This window comes from Eucalyptus grandis, chromosome 1, assembly GCF_016545825.1.
Source record: "Eucalyptus grandis isolate ANBG69807.140 chromosome 1, ASM1654582v1, whole genome shotgun sequence".
Classification (NCBI taxonomy): domain Eukaryota; kingdom Viridiplantae; phylum Streptophyta; class Magnoliopsida; order Myrtales; family Myrtaceae; genus Eucalyptus; species Eucalyptus grandis.
In genome coordinates, this window is record NC_052612.1 from 5,062,503 (window position 1) to 5,080,200 (window position 17,698).

General features: G+C 35.2%; 1 long non-coding RNA gene and 1 pseudogene across 1 annotated transcript; both read right to left on the bottom strand.

Moving 5' to 3' along the window:
- Positions 1 to 13,523: 13,523 nt before the first annotated feature.
- On the bottom strand, positions 13,524 to 14,580 carry LOC104452424. The gene is made up of 3 exons (XR_005550142.1): positions 14,443 to 14,580; positions 13,957 to 14,070; positions 13,524 to 13,869 (listed from the first exon to the last, which is right to left on the bottom strand). It is a non-coding gene; the product is annotated as an uncharacterized LOC104452424 (long non-coding RNA).
- Positions 14,581 to 15,627: 1,047 nt separating this feature from the next.
- LOC120292312 lies at positions 15,628 to 16,822 on the bottom strand (annotated as a pseudogene).
- Positions 16,823 to 17,698: the final 876 nt, after the last annotated feature.

A 17,698-nucleotide genomic window follows, 5' to 3' on the forward strand; every position in this document is an offset into this window, starting at 1 on the left:
CTAATCAACAGCCTTAATCTTCAAAGATCAGCCAACGATCGAAGGAAACTAAGCTTCTTCCAATGTACTGGACTCGTTGAATAGATGAACTATTTCGGTGATTGATGCAGCTGGAAGCTTGGTCGAGCAAGTTCTGGTCATGATAGAGATGCAGAAAATCAACGCAAAGAATTGAATCAAAAACAAAATCAGAGAACATGAGCGAACTTAGCTTTGATTCAGAGTCACGATTTTCGAATTTTCTGAAAATCAAAGAACAGCGAGCTTGAAGTACGATGATTTAAGCTCGAGTGAACAACCAGATCTCGGATCGGCTGGACTTCGCTGAAGAGAGAGTCCTGATCGGTGATGGAACAAGGATTTTCAGTGTTCGCTCGGCTTCAAACTTTGATTGCGGACACTCTCCTTTGATCAAGCGGTGAAGCTTGAGGGAGAGTTAGTGGAGAGATTATCTTCTTCCTTCTCCATAAGAAGTCAAAATCAACCGCTTCTCAATATCTTCAAACATTTATCATATTTGCTATCGCCGCAGCACTTGTGTTAAGTGTTGGCACGCGTTGGTTTGCCCTGCACAAGTCTGGACCAGAAAATCAACTTTCATCCACCACGACATCAGGCGTCCGCGGTTTTCCACTGTATGCGACTGCAGCCATAGATGATGTCAAGACCACACGCTGCACAGAAGGCGCTTTGGAGCTAGTGATTCTGCCTGCGGATCCTTGACATCATGATAAAAGGGCGAGGCAGTGTGAAAAACGCCTGCACAACCCTCAACAATAGGATCAAATGAACCCTCTTCCAGCAGCTTTGCTTTGAACGGTTGAAGTCCATCTTTCGCTCCATTAAGTCCAAGCAGATGTTCAGTCTTTTTCGGATCATTCGGACCCCGGACCGAGGCCTTGACCGTGTAGCCGTGCTGCAGAAGGAGCTTGACAAGCCAACAAGGCGATGTACCAGACGCTCCGGTCATGCACACCACCTTCCCAGCACCCACCGCTGCACTCATTCTCGTCTTCTCTGATTCGCCTCCTTCGTCCTTCTTCGTTTCGAAAAGGTGGCTCTCGCTCTGCTCAGAGGGAGAGATCTCTCCTTCTTCCTTGGGCAAGCTTCCTTCACTCCTTCTATCTCTGGTTCTCTCCACAGCCGAAGTTCTGCAGCTCCCTCCTCCTCTCTCTCGAAGCTCTCTGCAATTTCTTCTCGCCCCTTCCTTGGCCGACCCCCCCAAAAAAAAAAAAAAACACATACACAAAAAAGGGAATAAGGCCTGAGCTTGTTTAAGTTCTGGTGGGCTTTTTTAAGGAACAAAGCAGCAAGAAAAAGAAAATGGGCTTAAGAGGAAGCAAAAAGATGGGCTATGAGAATTACAAAAAAAGAGCTGGGGGCATGGGCTCAACTGACCCAAAAACCAAGCCAAGCCCCTACCCGAATTTGTTGTTCTTATTATTATTATTATTTATTTATTTTTTTCATTCATTTTCGTTCATTTATTATTTTTTTTTATTTCTATTTTTTTTATTTTTTTCTTTATATTTTTATATTTTTATAAAATGAATGGATATTTAAAAGGTTGATAAAAATTTGGGTGTCAAAAGGCCATCTTTTTAGCAACTTCTTTCAAGGGATTCTAAGTGATGCATAACGCAATAAGTAAACATGGATTCATTGATCCACAAACAAGCACTAACCACTAAGACAACTCTCTCTCATATGCGCAATAATAGAGAGTGACAAAAAGCTACCTGATACATAGAAATTGATAAAATAAGTACCTTGTTAACCCTAAGCAATATTGGAAAACTCGAAAGTTACATTAAGCAGTAAAGCATTCAGAAAAATAAATAAAAGCCTATTATAACTCGAGAAAGGGCATAAAAATAGAAAAGTTCTTTGAAACAACCCTAAACAATGGAATTCAAGGTCCAAAACATATTGTATTTGACTAATAAGAGTCGCTTTATTATGTGAGAATGACGAAATAAAAGAAGAATGGCAAAAAATTTCATATCTACATAATTTTTAAGACAAATCTAGGTTAATTTGAATATAATTACCACTCATTATACTCTCGTTTTTGCTAATACCGTTGCAAGATGCCTATCTTGATCAAGACTAGCTCGATAAGTTGTATTGCGGCCATTGCTTTTGCGACCAGTGCATTGCAAAATGGCTCAAGGTGAATATTATTATCCAATTTGCAAAGTGGCAGCAGTAGCACTAGCAATATGAATGAGATCGATCTCAAACTTCAAAGGATTTCACACGTGATAAATTTTGAATTTGTGACAAGATCAATCAACCTTTTTCTTGCTTAGGCAATATAATCTGTAATTGAGCAGTTCTTGTTTCCCCTCTCATCTCATTTGTTGTGAATCCGACACTTCTCAAGTTTATAGTCTTTGACATCACCATCATCTCCCGTTTAACAAGTAGTAGTGCATTTTCCATAGAGAACTGCCATTTTGAACCATTGTAGGCCTTCAAGTTTGAACATCAAACTTCATTAATTAGAAAAGCAGTACACTTCCTATGGCTACCAAGTCGCGAGCTCGAATAGTGCAGTACTTGCCAAAGTCACAGGAAAATTAAAAACTATTCTAATTTGCATCCTCCGATTTTATTTTTTTGGTCAGATATCCTCCGATTTTAACACACGTGCTTCGCATCGCAAATAATCAAATCTATCGGGACAGTGATTATCTGCAACACCAAACAGTTAGCTTCGATTAGATACAAAGAACACATTTCCTCATTCATACATTGCATTCAGACATTATATGAATCTGACTATATAAGTTTACCATTTTGTAATGCCATGTCTCATTTCTGGCAAGTAAAGAAAAAGAACTCTTGGATATAATAACGGGCAAGTTTTGATTTGTGTGCACAAAATTCTGATGGAAGAATCATTACCCTCTTGGCTAAAAACAAGACAGCAACAACCGTGCCCTCGGCATATATTGATTTACCATAAACATTGTGCTGAAACTCAAAAGAGACTCTGTAAAGGAGATGAATATTTTGTGATGCTCATCTCTAGAAAATCATATGAAATGAGAGGGTGGAGATATAAAAAAATAATCCATAATTATGTTTCATCAGGTGATGACAGATGATACAAATGGAAAGCATGACTAGACAAATACTCTTCTGGAACTCCAACCATCTCCATTTGTGTTGTTCAGGATCACGGATCATCCGGATTAGATACTATTCCAAAGCAAAAGCATAGATAAATGTGAGATATTTTTTATCGTGGAAATACTAATAATAATCTTAATAATAGAACCAGCATTTACAAAGGTTATTGTTACAATTTATTGTCTACTGTGCCATTCACTCATACATAATTTAGAAGATATACAAGATGTGAGTGTAGAACGAAGGTTTTCCCCATAGGCAAGTAGGCCAATGGTATAAGAATTGAACCCAAAGACCTTTTAGCTCTTGCCGGAATTACAAAAAACAAAGCTTCATCGAGTTCTAAGGAACAAACTAAAAAACAAAAATAATGTTTTTGGCCAAGAACTAATCTACAGTCTGCGTACTAACAATTCAATTCATATAATCAATTCACATAGACCATATAAATGATCTGGACTTGCAACAAATATGTATATGTTCCTCAATGTGCCTTTTTCAGGATAAATAAAAAAGAATCAACATGAATTTCCCAATAAATCAAGTCAAAGTCACAAACATAATTTCACAACACACCTGATCCATGTCAAAAGACACTCCCAACTTCTTGAAGCAAGAAATTACCGCATTAAATTGAGCTGTTAGGAAAATGCCCATTTTGTCTAATATGCTTGATTGATGGGATTCCATCACCCATACTTTAAATAAATTTAGCACATGTTCGTGGCCTTCAATCTCGACCCCTCCATCTAGAACATGCAAGAATCAAACTGAAAACGGCCTCCAATATATCCAAATGTGAACTAAAAACAGCAATTACTTACCATACCACGTCTACAATATAAATTTGGCATCATTTGGTCAAGAGTAAAACATTAGAGTGTTATAATATTATAAATTAACCCAAATTCATTGCACACGAGTAAATGTTCATCAATCAATGCAAACCCCCAGACCAAACCACAGCAACAATGAATCCCGATTCTCAAGCTCCATCAACACATCAAGAAAATAAATGCATTTAAAAACCATAAAGAAAAACAGCAATAACTTACTAAACCATGTCTACAATATAAATTTGGCATCATCAAGCAATAACTTACTAAACCATGTCTACAATATAAATTTGGCATCATTAGGTCAAGAGTAAAGAGAGTGTTGCAATATTATAAATTAACCCAAATTCATTGCACACGAGTAAATGTTTATCAATCAATGCAAATCACCAGACATCCCAACAACAACGAATACCAATTCTCAAAATATTCTTAAGAAAGCAGCATAATACCGGTCTTCACAACTCGGTGCACCAAAATAGATAAGCACTTGTTCAAACCGGCAAAGAAAAAGTGAGGAGAAGTAGGAAGGGGTGAAACCACACTATGGCATTTTAAGGACGGAAGATGTCCCCCAATCAAAAATATGAGTTTAACAGAAGGGTAACTACAGAAAACCCAGAGGGACTCAAATTGCCACAGGTTCCAGCTCTCATGCTTCCCGAGATAGCAATATAAAAAGTTTATTTCTCACCTAACAAAAAATCTTTTTTCTCCCTCTTATTTGTTCCCTCGAACTTCAGCAAAGATAGTGGTTCAGTGTATAAGCACCCGAACTCCTATCTCATTCCCCATTCTAGTTAAAGGTTCGCTTCACAACAAATGGCGGAGTACTCAACCATCATTCAACTTGATAACCAAGGAAATGAACATGACGAGTTAAATGATAACAGGTAAAATACAACAAATCTAACTGAGGATAGAAACTATATAAAGATAAGCTTACAGGATAGAATCAGACCTATATCAGTAAGATTAACAGCACCTAATCTGCCTTGAGTCCCACATCGGCTTAGCACACCAACGACAAGTCACCTATAAACACACTTGCCACCATCTTTTGTCTGCTTTGTGATTTAGGTTGTGTCTTGTTTGTATCATTGTGTTTCCATTTTATCTTTGTGTTGATATAATGCAGAAAATAAAGAGATCAACAGTACCTAATTGACAAATTGTAGGACAAAACTCATAGAACTTCCATTCTTAGTATCTTATTTTTCTTTTTTCATGCGTAGTTGATCTTACAACCAATGGCTCTCTCAAATGTATCTAATCCAACAGTGGTGAGAATTCTAATTTTAACATCAACTACATGTGCACTTAAACATCCATAAAATCATTAATCGAGACCCAGTCAAAAGGATGAAACATACAAAACAAAGAGCAAAGTGAGGAACAGAGGGGAAAGCAAATGCAGAAGAATGAGGACTGAAGATACCTAGAGAAGGCTCCTGGAAATTGCTCTGCCATAATCTCCATTGCTGCAAGAAATGCCACAACCTACCAAAAACTAGAGAATAATTAGGATAAAATAAGAAAGTGCAGAGACGGCTAAAACTGAACATGGATTGTGGGTTCTGTCGGCTGTTTCCCCATTTGTTGGGAAATTACTGCATATAAATTTGAATCTTTGACTATTTAGTAAAGCCAATCCCTGTCTCCTCCAGTAGTTCCCATTACAAATGGAATGCCAACATTGCAATACAGCTCAGCCTTACCTTCATAATAGAAAGAATTTAATTGAACTAATCAAGCAAACAGTGACTTATTGCCTTGTGTAGTATCCTGTTAAGGTTTGCAGATTTCAAAAAATTACTAGATTTCCAAACAATTAGATGATCCTCCCACCCATATTTTAATGGAACTTTGAAAAACGAGACCTCTCTTTCGGCAAATGAATTTCTATCAATACTTTCTCTAAAGATGTGTTACTGTTCACTGCATCAGGCATATTCGGGTGTTCACAAAAGACCAACACCACAACGCTTTCTCTATTTGAAGATGCGTGCACCTTAATCTCTTTGCCACACACCTCTACGGTTTTTCCAGCCTCTTTGGCATAGCCAAAAGACATTGGGATAAGATCGAGTCCTGCATAATCCGCTGCATTTATAACAGCCTTCCCCATTTTGCTTGAACAATTGTTCACCTGCAGCAACAGCAAACACGCAATGCATTTATCGACTAAGCCAAAAAAAAAAAAAAAAAAAAAAGGCCAGGAAAATATTGAAAATTTTATTGAGATGTTTCAATAACTTATGATTTAGATTATTTATAATAGAGAAACAAACGCGCGTATAAAGAGAGGTAGAGATGAGGTGCATAGCTTCCAAAGTCAATCACTAATCAAAGGATGTTGCCAACAAAAATGAATCTATATGAGGATGTCTATGTAATTATTATATTGTTGTTTTCTCTTTTGTGAAAAAAAAAATTACTAGAGGAATGAGTTTTAAAAAAACAATGGGAAGGAAAAAGGCATTAAGGAAAGAATTCAAATGCAAATAGAATTAAATAAATGGCAACAAAAAGAAAATTCAAGTGCCCTAGATAATGATTAGATTGTGCTGCCACAAAATTAGTCAAATAATTAATGTATTATCATATAAGTTTATGCTAATTAGGGAAATGAATAGAGTACAGCAAACCTGAACTAAACCAATTAGCCTTGATGAAGAAAGATGAATGCACAAATATATGTTATGAGGTTTATTGTTGGGTATGTGTGTCAGTGCATGTGTGACCAAGTTGTCCCAAAGTAGACCTATCTAAAATCGGCAAAAGAGAGTATATGGTAAAATATCTTGTATTTCCCACTAAAAGGCTAATGTGTATAATTTCTTGCATCCATATACTTTTCTTTTCTTCAACAATTTTATTATTGTGGGATTTCCTTCCACCAAAATTCATGAGGATAAATAATTATCTCAATATGAACCATTGACAACCATTTTATTTCCAGAAGTTGTTCCTATTCTTTGGCTAAATGAGGTAGGGTTGCATTGTTAATTAGTAAGCTATATCTCGTCAATAATTGAATTGCATCTTTTTGTGTCTAAGTTGAAATTTGGAATGATCACTAAAAAATGACATCTTATGTTGCTGATGTAACAATATTGGCTTAATATACTTAAAAATAACAGACAAATTCAAATTGAGAAAATATAAAATAACTATTAACGGTTGCCAATGAGAAAAATATATAAATAAGTAGATGAAAATTAAGTAATTCTAACGGTATGTACGGTCAGTTAGTACCTAAGTTAAAAGATTCATCAATTGACCGTTTTAAGAAATCAAATTAACGAACTTAGATATATCACTTACCAATATGATAACAAGTACATATTTAACTTGCAAATCTCATAGTAGATTCCGGACCTTAATACCATCTTACATCGGATAAGAAAATTGTTACAGTTTACAAGGAATGTTATTAAAAGGTCTCGCTCTCTTTTGGTGGATTACTTTGAGAATCTTAGAAAAAATTAAGATTAACCAAGATCAAACCATTCTAAATATTGTGGGAGAGGGAGAATAGTAGACCAAGAAAAGAATTAATTCAATAAAACGAGACTATTTCAAGAATGAAATACAAATACAAATGTAAGATGACAATTCGAATTAGGATTTCTTAGCAACTAAAAAGAGATGTCAAATTGAGAAAGCTCTCCAATATGGTAAGTTGGAATTTACTCAATCAAGCATGAGGAAGGATAATATAAATAGAGATAAGTTCTACACTACCAACTCGTCTTCTTAAAGTTTGTCTTCATTTCGGTATCATCTCATCTTTTTGTCTTAGTCTATGCAAATTACATCAATATTCTCTTGAACTCTCACATCGGTCTAGATCTTCCATGTTATTTTTCATGTGCTTCCCTAATCTTTTTTTCCCTTTCATATCCTTCTTTCTTCTTAGCATATGGTATGATATAGATAGTTTTCAACTCGTTGACTATGGTTTTTTTTCCTCTTTATTTCAAATGTGAAAAAGAATTTGAAAAGTATGTATACTACATCCATTGTTCAAATCTCAGATGTTTTTTTATAGATGAAGCATATTTCTTCAAGTGATTTTTTTTTTTTTTTATTTTTTAATCTATATTTTCATTAGGTATCGATGTCTATATGCTTTCTCTTTTTTCGTGTCAAAGTCTTTCTTGTTGCATTTTACAAATTTTGCTTATAATGATAGAGAGATTGTACGAAAAGTATCAATTTCAAGGTAAATAATTGCATTTTGAAGACTAAAAACACAATCTAATAGATTGTCGTATCTTGGAGGGTGTAGGATATTTTACTAGCAATCAAATTATTTGGATGTTATAAATCCATTCATTATATTTGATTATCGAGATAGTCATACGCGTAGATTCAAATTCTAAAATTTATTTCACATGATCAATTCAATGATCAATCGGTGACCTTACTTCGTTCTTTAGGGAATCTATGATTATTTGCTCACCTTTTTATCTAAATAAATTATTTTTTACATCTACTTATCATTTTTTTCATGAATGGTCATTTCTTGCAGGCTAATTTCCATCAAGGTTTATTTTTGGCTGGTGCTTCTCAAATCAAGTACATATATTCTCTTCTTCATATTTTTTTTTCCATTGCATATGGTATTGAATTTGTTTAAAAGCCTTAATAAATGGTTAGGGCTATCGGTGCTTCTATGCTTGTAAAGTTCATTCTACCAATTTTGTTTGATTATTATTAAGGTTCATTCTAGCAATTTTGCTCTGGGTGGGCAACCTTGGGTGAGGCCAGATGACTCTTGCTTAGATCTGGGGTGAGGGTCGCGCCCTCCCCCAGATTTGGGCTAGTAGGCCCTTGTTGGGAGCCACCAAGGCATCACTTGGGGCCGGTGAGGGTGACCTTCGCTGGCCCTTCCCGATGATTTTAGTGGCAGCCACTGGCAAGGGCTTGGCCAAGCCGTGGGTGAATTTGTGTTTTTTTTTATACTAATTTTTTTGCTTTTTATTTTTAATCTAATTTTGTATGTTTTATAATTTTTTAATGCTTTTTCTGACGTGGCACTTAGTAGGCACCACGTCATTGCCACGTGTCTTAAGAAAGTAATAAAATAAGGCATGTAAGCATTTTCCGTTAGTTAAAGTGGACAAAATTAATAAAATGACTTGTTTAAACCAATTTGACAAGTTTTAAGATTTTATTGCACTTTTTACAACTTTTAAGATTTAATTGCACTTTCACGACTAGTTTTAAAATTTTTAACAAACTTGTCCCTAATATTTATTCTGCAATTTCATCAAAACCTCAATGGTTTTATTGTCTATGAGTCTTATCAAAATTGTCCTTAGTGACCAATTAGAAAATTATTGCTTTATTGCGATATAATGTCAACTACAATAATTTTTTTGCAGGCTATTATAAATATGATAATTAGGTTGGTTTGAAAATTTTAAATCCTGTTTCCAAAATTTTCGATTTCAATCTCACTATGTGTTAGTCAATTACTTGTCTTACTCATTCTTCTATGATAAATCAACTAAAAGAATGTGTAGGCATTGAAAGAAAATTTATATCATTTGAAATCTTTTTCTTGTTTTATGTCTACTGCGAGGGCAATTGCATTCCGACTTAGCCCCTCCAAGACTTTGAGTAGGAATTCCTCCCTCGATGGAATCAGACTTTTTCGATGTATATACTACTAATTTGGATAGAATACATACACCCCCTCTAGTAAATTGATTTATGTTCATATATAGTTTTAATACAAATGCTAAATGGTCATTACACGGTTGATCATACATAATTCTACGCACTTAGTGGATTGATTCACCATTTGACAGCAAATGTGTGCTTTCATATCGATAACATCATTAATGTAAGCATAAAGAAATAATATGAAACCGTTCATTTGCTAGAAAATATTTTATATTTTTTCCCCGAGGTAATCTCATCATTTTTTCTCATGATTAAGTACATAATATGTTAATATTTCGTCAAGAAAACATATTAGGTTCATATTTTTAGAGCTATTCTGGCATAATGAACAGCGTACACCCACACATATATATATGAATATATATATTTATTATAATTCTCTGACAAAAGAATTTTACATTTACAGGCCTCTACAATGGAAAATGAAAATAACAACACAATCGACCATACAACAAATGAACTGTTTGAATCGAACGTTTTTCCAGGAGGTGACGTTCTTTCCAATGGCCATGTTACGACGGAGAACTCAGCAGGGCAAAATGGCCAAGAAAGATTATCTTTAAATGGTCAATTTACTTTTGTGACATCTAGATTGCCGGGATGGGCGAGTAGAGGGGTAAGGCGAGCTAGACCTCATCCCGAGATATCATCTCCATCACCGTGGGGTGCCATCCAATTGAGAACACATGAGGTATGTTCCAAAAACGAAATATTATTATATCTTTGTGTATTCATGTTTCATTTTAGGAACATCGACATCTTATTTATAGTACTAGATTTGAAAACTCAACAAATTTTCGCATGATTCTTAATTTGGTTCCTAAATTAAGTATGATAATTCCATTGGAAATTTTGTCAATATAATTCCTTGAAAAGAGTAATTGAGATTGAGAGTTTTAAATTGAGACCGATTTTTACTACCAATTATGTCATGCATTTCCACATATATCATGCTCTTGATGCCAAAAGACAATCGCATTGTATTAAACTTGTGATTCTCATTTCTATATTAGCTATGAACTTTTAATTTACACGCCATATCAAGATAATATGTAACTAAGTATACCTTTTTAAATATTTTTTAAAATATATGAAACTCCGTGTCATGTAGAAAAAGGAATGTCTTATGTAGTGTTGATGGATTTTTTTTTTTTTTTTTGGCAATGATTAACCACAACCTAGTAATGTCATAATTGTCATTACCTCTTATTTTGTCTCCTCGGAGATTTGTACTGGCTTGCATGTATTTTAAATTTCAACCTAAATGATAGTCTAGATATTTTGATGAACGATGAAAATATTTTTTATTCATTTACCTCTATAAACAATACATGCAATCGTTTTGAAGAAAATGTTTCCTAAATTATAACTTTATGCAAAACAAACGGAGCATCGGTATATACATAATCTTTTTTTTTAGTACTATGAACTATAAAAAGTTCAACTAAACAAAGGTTGCTGCTTGTGTATGACTTCAAACATTTGCAGTGGCGTCATGAGTTTTGTAGTGGACATAGAAGTTTATGAGGAATAATATTCGTTACCCTAAATCTTGAATTTTGTTGTGGACGTGATTTTCGAGGTTTATCTCTCATATTAACGTCGAAATGTCTCAATTAGTGAAATTGTTGTAATTCATTTTCGTGAGTATATATATGCTCAAGCCCCTTCACTACATTTATGTGTGTTATTGTGTATTTTGCATTCAAACAACTAAAAGCCAATCCAAATGTGCATTGATGTCGAATTGATGTAGAGGGACATCTATTTTTGACTTTGGTTAGCCCTCGAGCAAGCAATATTTTCGATACTTGAGAAATAATTTACTTAAGGAAAGGTAACTATGAAATACTTAGGTTTTCTTCATATGCTTCTGATTAAGAATTGGTCCACCTCAACAAATAGGGTGGAGATGCTTCCACAGGATTGAGTGAGGAAGCCATCTCTACATATCTCAAGTCGCAGCAATATCAAGCCCAAACCTCTACTTTGGAAGAATACAATGTCGAAGCCGAATCCTGCTATATTTGTCTAGTAAGAACCACTTCATTTACTCAAGAAAATATTAAGATAGAACTGAGGAACAATATTGTTGTCCATAAATAATTGTCTTAGCTAAATTTAAACTATGAGTATGCATATATGTTACTAAATTGTACCTTTTATTTTGCTGGACTATTTGCAGGATGACTTCATTGTTGAAGATAAGCTTGGACAGTTGGATCATGGGCATCGCTTTCACCATGGCTGCATTGAGAAATGGCTCATGAGGAGGAACTTTTGTCCAATTTGTAAAAGGAAAGCAATAAAATTATGAATAAGGCATATTTCGTCTTTGAAGTGGTTCATGTAATGGTTTCTCTGGAGATTGATTGAGTTTCAACTAAATTTGATATATTTAACATTGTTGAATATGTTGTGTCTAACTTTAAGAAACTAAATAGAAGGCAACATGATAGCATGCGCCAATAATAGTGACGTAGTATTAGCGTGAGTAATAATTAACTAAAATAACAAATAAATTGGTATTGAAGAAAACTATGAAACCTAAGTAGTGAAATACTCCCATGTTCGTTTTGACAATGAGAAGATATAAACTTCGTTGATAATTAATGACAATATGATGTTAACTAGAATAAAAGTCAACCGATTTCTTAGTTATGAACGCCATCCGTCAAGATATTTCAGATATGAACGTGATTAAAACTTTTTATATGTGGTGGGAGATTTAATTTATATAAGCAAAATGAAAATTAGAATATGTAGGAGATCTTGATAATGAAATGGGGATATATATGGTGATTAGATTGGGCAAAGATGTATTAATTATATGGGCAGTAGATACTCTCTCTCACTTAAACACACACACACACAAATTACATTATGAACATCGAATTATTTTTTTGATTGCTACAAAGGGCCATCTATTTTAAGCAGCACCTTTTTGGGGATCCTAAGTGATACAGTTAACTATAGGTAAACACAGATTCATCGATTTGCCAACATGCACTAAGACAACACCGCTCACTTGCACACTAACAAAGAGAAATCACTTTTCTTTTTCATTATGTGAAATATGACAAAAAGCTACCTCATACATAGAATAGATCAAATAAGTACCATGTTAACCCTAAGTGACATTGGAAAACCCAAAAAGTTACATTAACCAGTAAAGCATTTAGAAAAATATATAAAAGCCTAATATAACACCAAAAAGGGCATAAAACTAGAAAAGTGCTCACAAGCACGCCTAATCAATGGAATTCAAGGCCCAAAACATATTGTATCTGACTTGTAAGAATCACTTCATTATGTAAGAACATCGAGGTAAAAGAAGAATGTCAAAAAATTTCAGTCAGTACATAACTTTTAAGACAAATCTAAGCTAAATGAAATATATTGACCACTCATTATACTCTCATTTTTGCTAACATCATTGTAGGATGCCTATCCTAATCAACCCGGAAAGTTGGATTGTGGCCATTGCTTTTGCTACTGCTGCATTGCGAAATGGCTCAAGGTGAAGATTATTGTCCAATTTGCATTGCGGCAGCAGCAACACTAGCAATATGAATGAGATAGATCTCAGGAGTTCACATACGATAAATTTCAAATTTATGATGAGATTTATTGACCTTTTTATTTATTTATTTATTTATTTATTTATTTGCTTAGACAATCTAGATTGTAATTGACCACGTTCTTGTTTTCGCTCTCATCTTATTCATTGAGATTCAAACACTTTTCAAGTTCATAGGTCTTTGACATCCACACATGATCATCTCTCTTAGTGAAAGTGGGAATGCATTTTCCATGGAGAACTTCATTCTGAACCATTGGGGGCCTTTCAAGTTTGAACATCAAACTTCATTAATGAGAAAAGCAGGACACTTCCATATGGCTTCCTAGCTGCAGGCTCAAACACTACAGTAGTTGCTGACAATGCTGAGTATGAGAGAGTTGCTGGAAAATTACAAAACTATTCTACTCTACTTTGCACTATCTGATTTTAAGACGTGCTTCGCATGGCAAATGATCGAAATCTTAACATCTCAAAGAGAAGCTGCAGCTGCTCAAGCTTAATGATCCATCTTCAAAACAAGTCATGCAATTTTCTCTACTCCATTGCCATATAAAGCAACGATAAGTATAAAGAATTCTAAAAACCAGAGTCCTGAGTTGGATGGAGATACAACATCTGCCAAACAATTACCAATTATAATTATTATAACAATGGTAAAGATTATTCAAGACCACAACACAGAACTAAGACAATACAGCTGACCTGAAAGATAAATGCCGCACAAGAAACCTCAGCATGAAACTAGTATTAATGCATGCTAACCTCATGCAATACATCAATCATATTGGGTATATGCTGGTCTGCCTTCTGCTGGATCTGCAAAAAGACAACACATTGACAAACCAAAATCAGGGAGTACATTGGCTATGAGATCCATAGGGACAATAACTAATCTGCAACTCCAAACAGTTAACTTCGATTAGATACAAAGAACACATTCCTCATTCAGAACTAAGACATTGTACATCGCATTCAGACATTGTGTGAATCTGATTATACAAGTATATATAGGAGGGGTGAGCTGGTGTCACTTCAAAACTTTCCATTTTGTAATGCCTTCGTTTCACTTTCGGCAAGGAAAATAACTCTTGAATATCATTACGAGCAAGATTGGATCAGTGTGCACTTGTACATCCAGGAAAAAAATCAATTCCAAACTAAAGTGGGTTCAGTTGGAAGAATTATCACCTTCTTTGCTAAAAACAAGACAGCACCAACTGTACCCTCGGCATATATTGATCTACCACAAACATTGTGCTGAAACTCGAAAGAAACTCTGTAAAAAGTAGATGAATATTTTGTGATACTCATCTCTAGAAAATATGAAATAAGGTGGACATATCCAAAAAAAAAAAAAACATAATTACATTTCATTGGGCAATGACAGATGATACAAATTGAAAGCATGACCAGACATATACTCTTCTGGAACTCCCACCATCTCCATTTGTTGTTTAGGATCACAGATCATCTGGATCAGATGGTATTCCAAAGCAAAAGCACAGATAAGTGTGAGATATTTTCAATGTGGAAATACTACTAATAATAATAATCTTAATTATAGAACCAACAATGACAAAGATTATTGTTACGATTTATCGTCTACTGTGCCATTCACTCATGCATAATCTAGAAGATATTCAATATGCAAGTATAAAATGAAGGTTTTGCCCCATGGGCAAGTAGGCCAATGGTATAAGAACTAAACCTAAAGACCTCTTAGCTATTGCCGGAAGTGCATAAAAACAAAGCTTCATCAAGATTAACGGAACAAACTAAAAAACAAAAATCATGTGTTTGGCCAATAACTAATCTACAGCCTGCTTGAACAATTCAATTCATAAACACAGATAAATGATCTGGACTAGCAACAAATAAGTACATGTTCCTCAATGTGCCTTTTTCAGGATAAACAAAAGAAGAATCAACAAGAATTTCCAAATAAATCGACTCAAAAGTCAAAAACATAATTTCACAACCCACCTGATCCATGTCAAAAGACACTCCCAACTTCTCAAAGCAAGAAATTACCGCCTTAGCTGTTCCAGATGTGTCCAATTTGCTTGATTGATGGGACTCCATCACTTGTACTTTAAACAGATTCACTAGTGCCACCATCAGCACATCCAAATGTGAACTGAAAACAGCAATAACTTACTAACCAAACAGCAATAACTTACTAAACCATGTCTACAATATAAATTTGGCATCATTAGGTCAAGAGTAATTTCTCACCTAACAAAAACAGTAGAGTGTTGCAATATTATAAATTAACCCAAATTAATTGCAAATGAAAAATGATGAGTTAAATGATAACAGGTAAAACACAACAAATCTAACGAACTAAATAAAGTAAATGATTATCAAGGAATTCTAACTTTAACATCGGCCACATGTGCACCTAAACATCCATAAAATCATTAGTTGAGACCCCGTCAAAAGGATGAACCATACAAGAAAGAGAATGAAAGTGAGGAGCAGAGGGGAAAGCAGATGCATAAGAGTAAGGACTGAACACCTTTAAAGAATACCTAGAGAAGGCTCCTGGAAACTGCTTTGCCATAATTTCCATCACTGCAATAAATGCCACGACCTACCAAAAACTAGAGAATAATTAGGACAAAATAAGAAAGTGCAGAGATGGCTAAAACTCAACAAGGATCCTGGGTTCTGTCACCTGTTTCCCCATTTGCGGGGAAATTACTGCATATACAATTGAATCCTTGACTGTTTTGTAAAGCCGATCCCTATCCCCTCTAGTAGTTCCCATGACAAATGGAACTCCAACATTGCAATACAGCTCAGCATTACCTTCATGATGATAGAAAGATATGCTCAGTAACAAGAATTCAATTGAACTTATCAAGCGACCAGTGACATATTGGCTCATGCAGTATCCTATTAAGGTTTGCAGATTTCACAAAATTACCGAAGTTCCATATAATCAGACAATCCTCCCACCCCTATTTCAATGGAACTATAAAAAACCAGACCTCTCTTTCAGCAAGTGCATTTCTATCAACACTATCTCTTAAGATGTATCCCTTACTGTTCACTACATCAGGCACAGTGTAGTCGACAACGATCATATTCGGGTTTTCACGAAAGAATGAGGTCCATGCACCGTAATCTCTTTCCCACACACCTCTACGGTTTTTCCAGCCTCTTCAGCATAGCCAAACGACATGGGTATAAGATCAAGCCCTGCAGAATCCGTTGCTTTTATAATAGCCTTCCCCATTTTGCCCAAACAACTGTTCACCTGCAGCCATAGCAAACACGCAATGGCGGGGAAAAGATCAAAAATTGTATTGAGAACTTTCGGTAACTTAAGAAGAAAGCACACATTACCCAAACCCACATAAATTCCCATCCAAAAAATAAGCAATCGCAACTTCTCAGTGCCTAAATGTAGTACCCACAAACAAGACAACTCCCCACCACATTCGCCCCACACCGTCATTGAACACCACGCGAGCGGAAGCGCCGTTACCATGATGGGTATGTCCAGCTTCTTCGAAGCTCGGGCTTGGAGGTGGGCCCGAGGGGCGGGTGACGCCGACATAGTCACCGCGGCAAATCGGCTGCGGAAAGGAAGAAGAAGACGGCGGCGACTGCACCTCGTACGTTCTCTCGGCGAGAAGGAAGCGAGCGGAGTCACGTGTGCTCCACACGTGCTGTTCCTGGCGGGAGTGTGACTCGCGCGGACGCCATCGGGGGCGGCGACGAAAGATGGAAGAAATCGAGAGCTTAACAGAATTACTAAATTGAGGAAACTCTTATTTTTCCCTCCTTCTTAGTCCAAAACCAGCCTGCACCTTTTTTTTTTTTTTTTTGGTATAAATAAGACGAGACCTAGACTATTATAGTTTGTGTTTCTCTTCACATCATTTTTCTTCAATGTGCACCTAAAAAAGAAAATGAACTGCTATAGATGCCAACATCTCTAAATTTCAATTTGAATTATTTACAATAGAGAAACAAACGCAGGTATAAAGAGAGGTAGAGATGATGAACACATTAATAGCTTCCAAAGTCAATTACTAATCAAAAGGATATTGCCCCCTAAAAAAAAAAAATCTATACAAAAGGATGTCTACCTAATAATTATATTTCCTTTTTTTTTTGGTAAGGAATTATATTTCCTATTTTACTTAACTTACAAATCTCATACTAGATTCCGGACCTCAATACTGTCTACATTGGATAAGAAAATTATTATAGTTTACAAGGAATGATATTAAAAGGTCTTGCACTCTTTTGGTGGATTACTTTGAGAATCTACAAAAAAAATCCAGATTAAATAAGATCAAGCCATTTTAAATATTGTGGGAGAGGGAGAATAGTAGACCAAAAAAAGATAATTCAATAAAACAAGACTAGTTCAAGAATAAAATACATATACAAATGTAAGATGACAATTCGAATTAGGATTTTTCAGCAA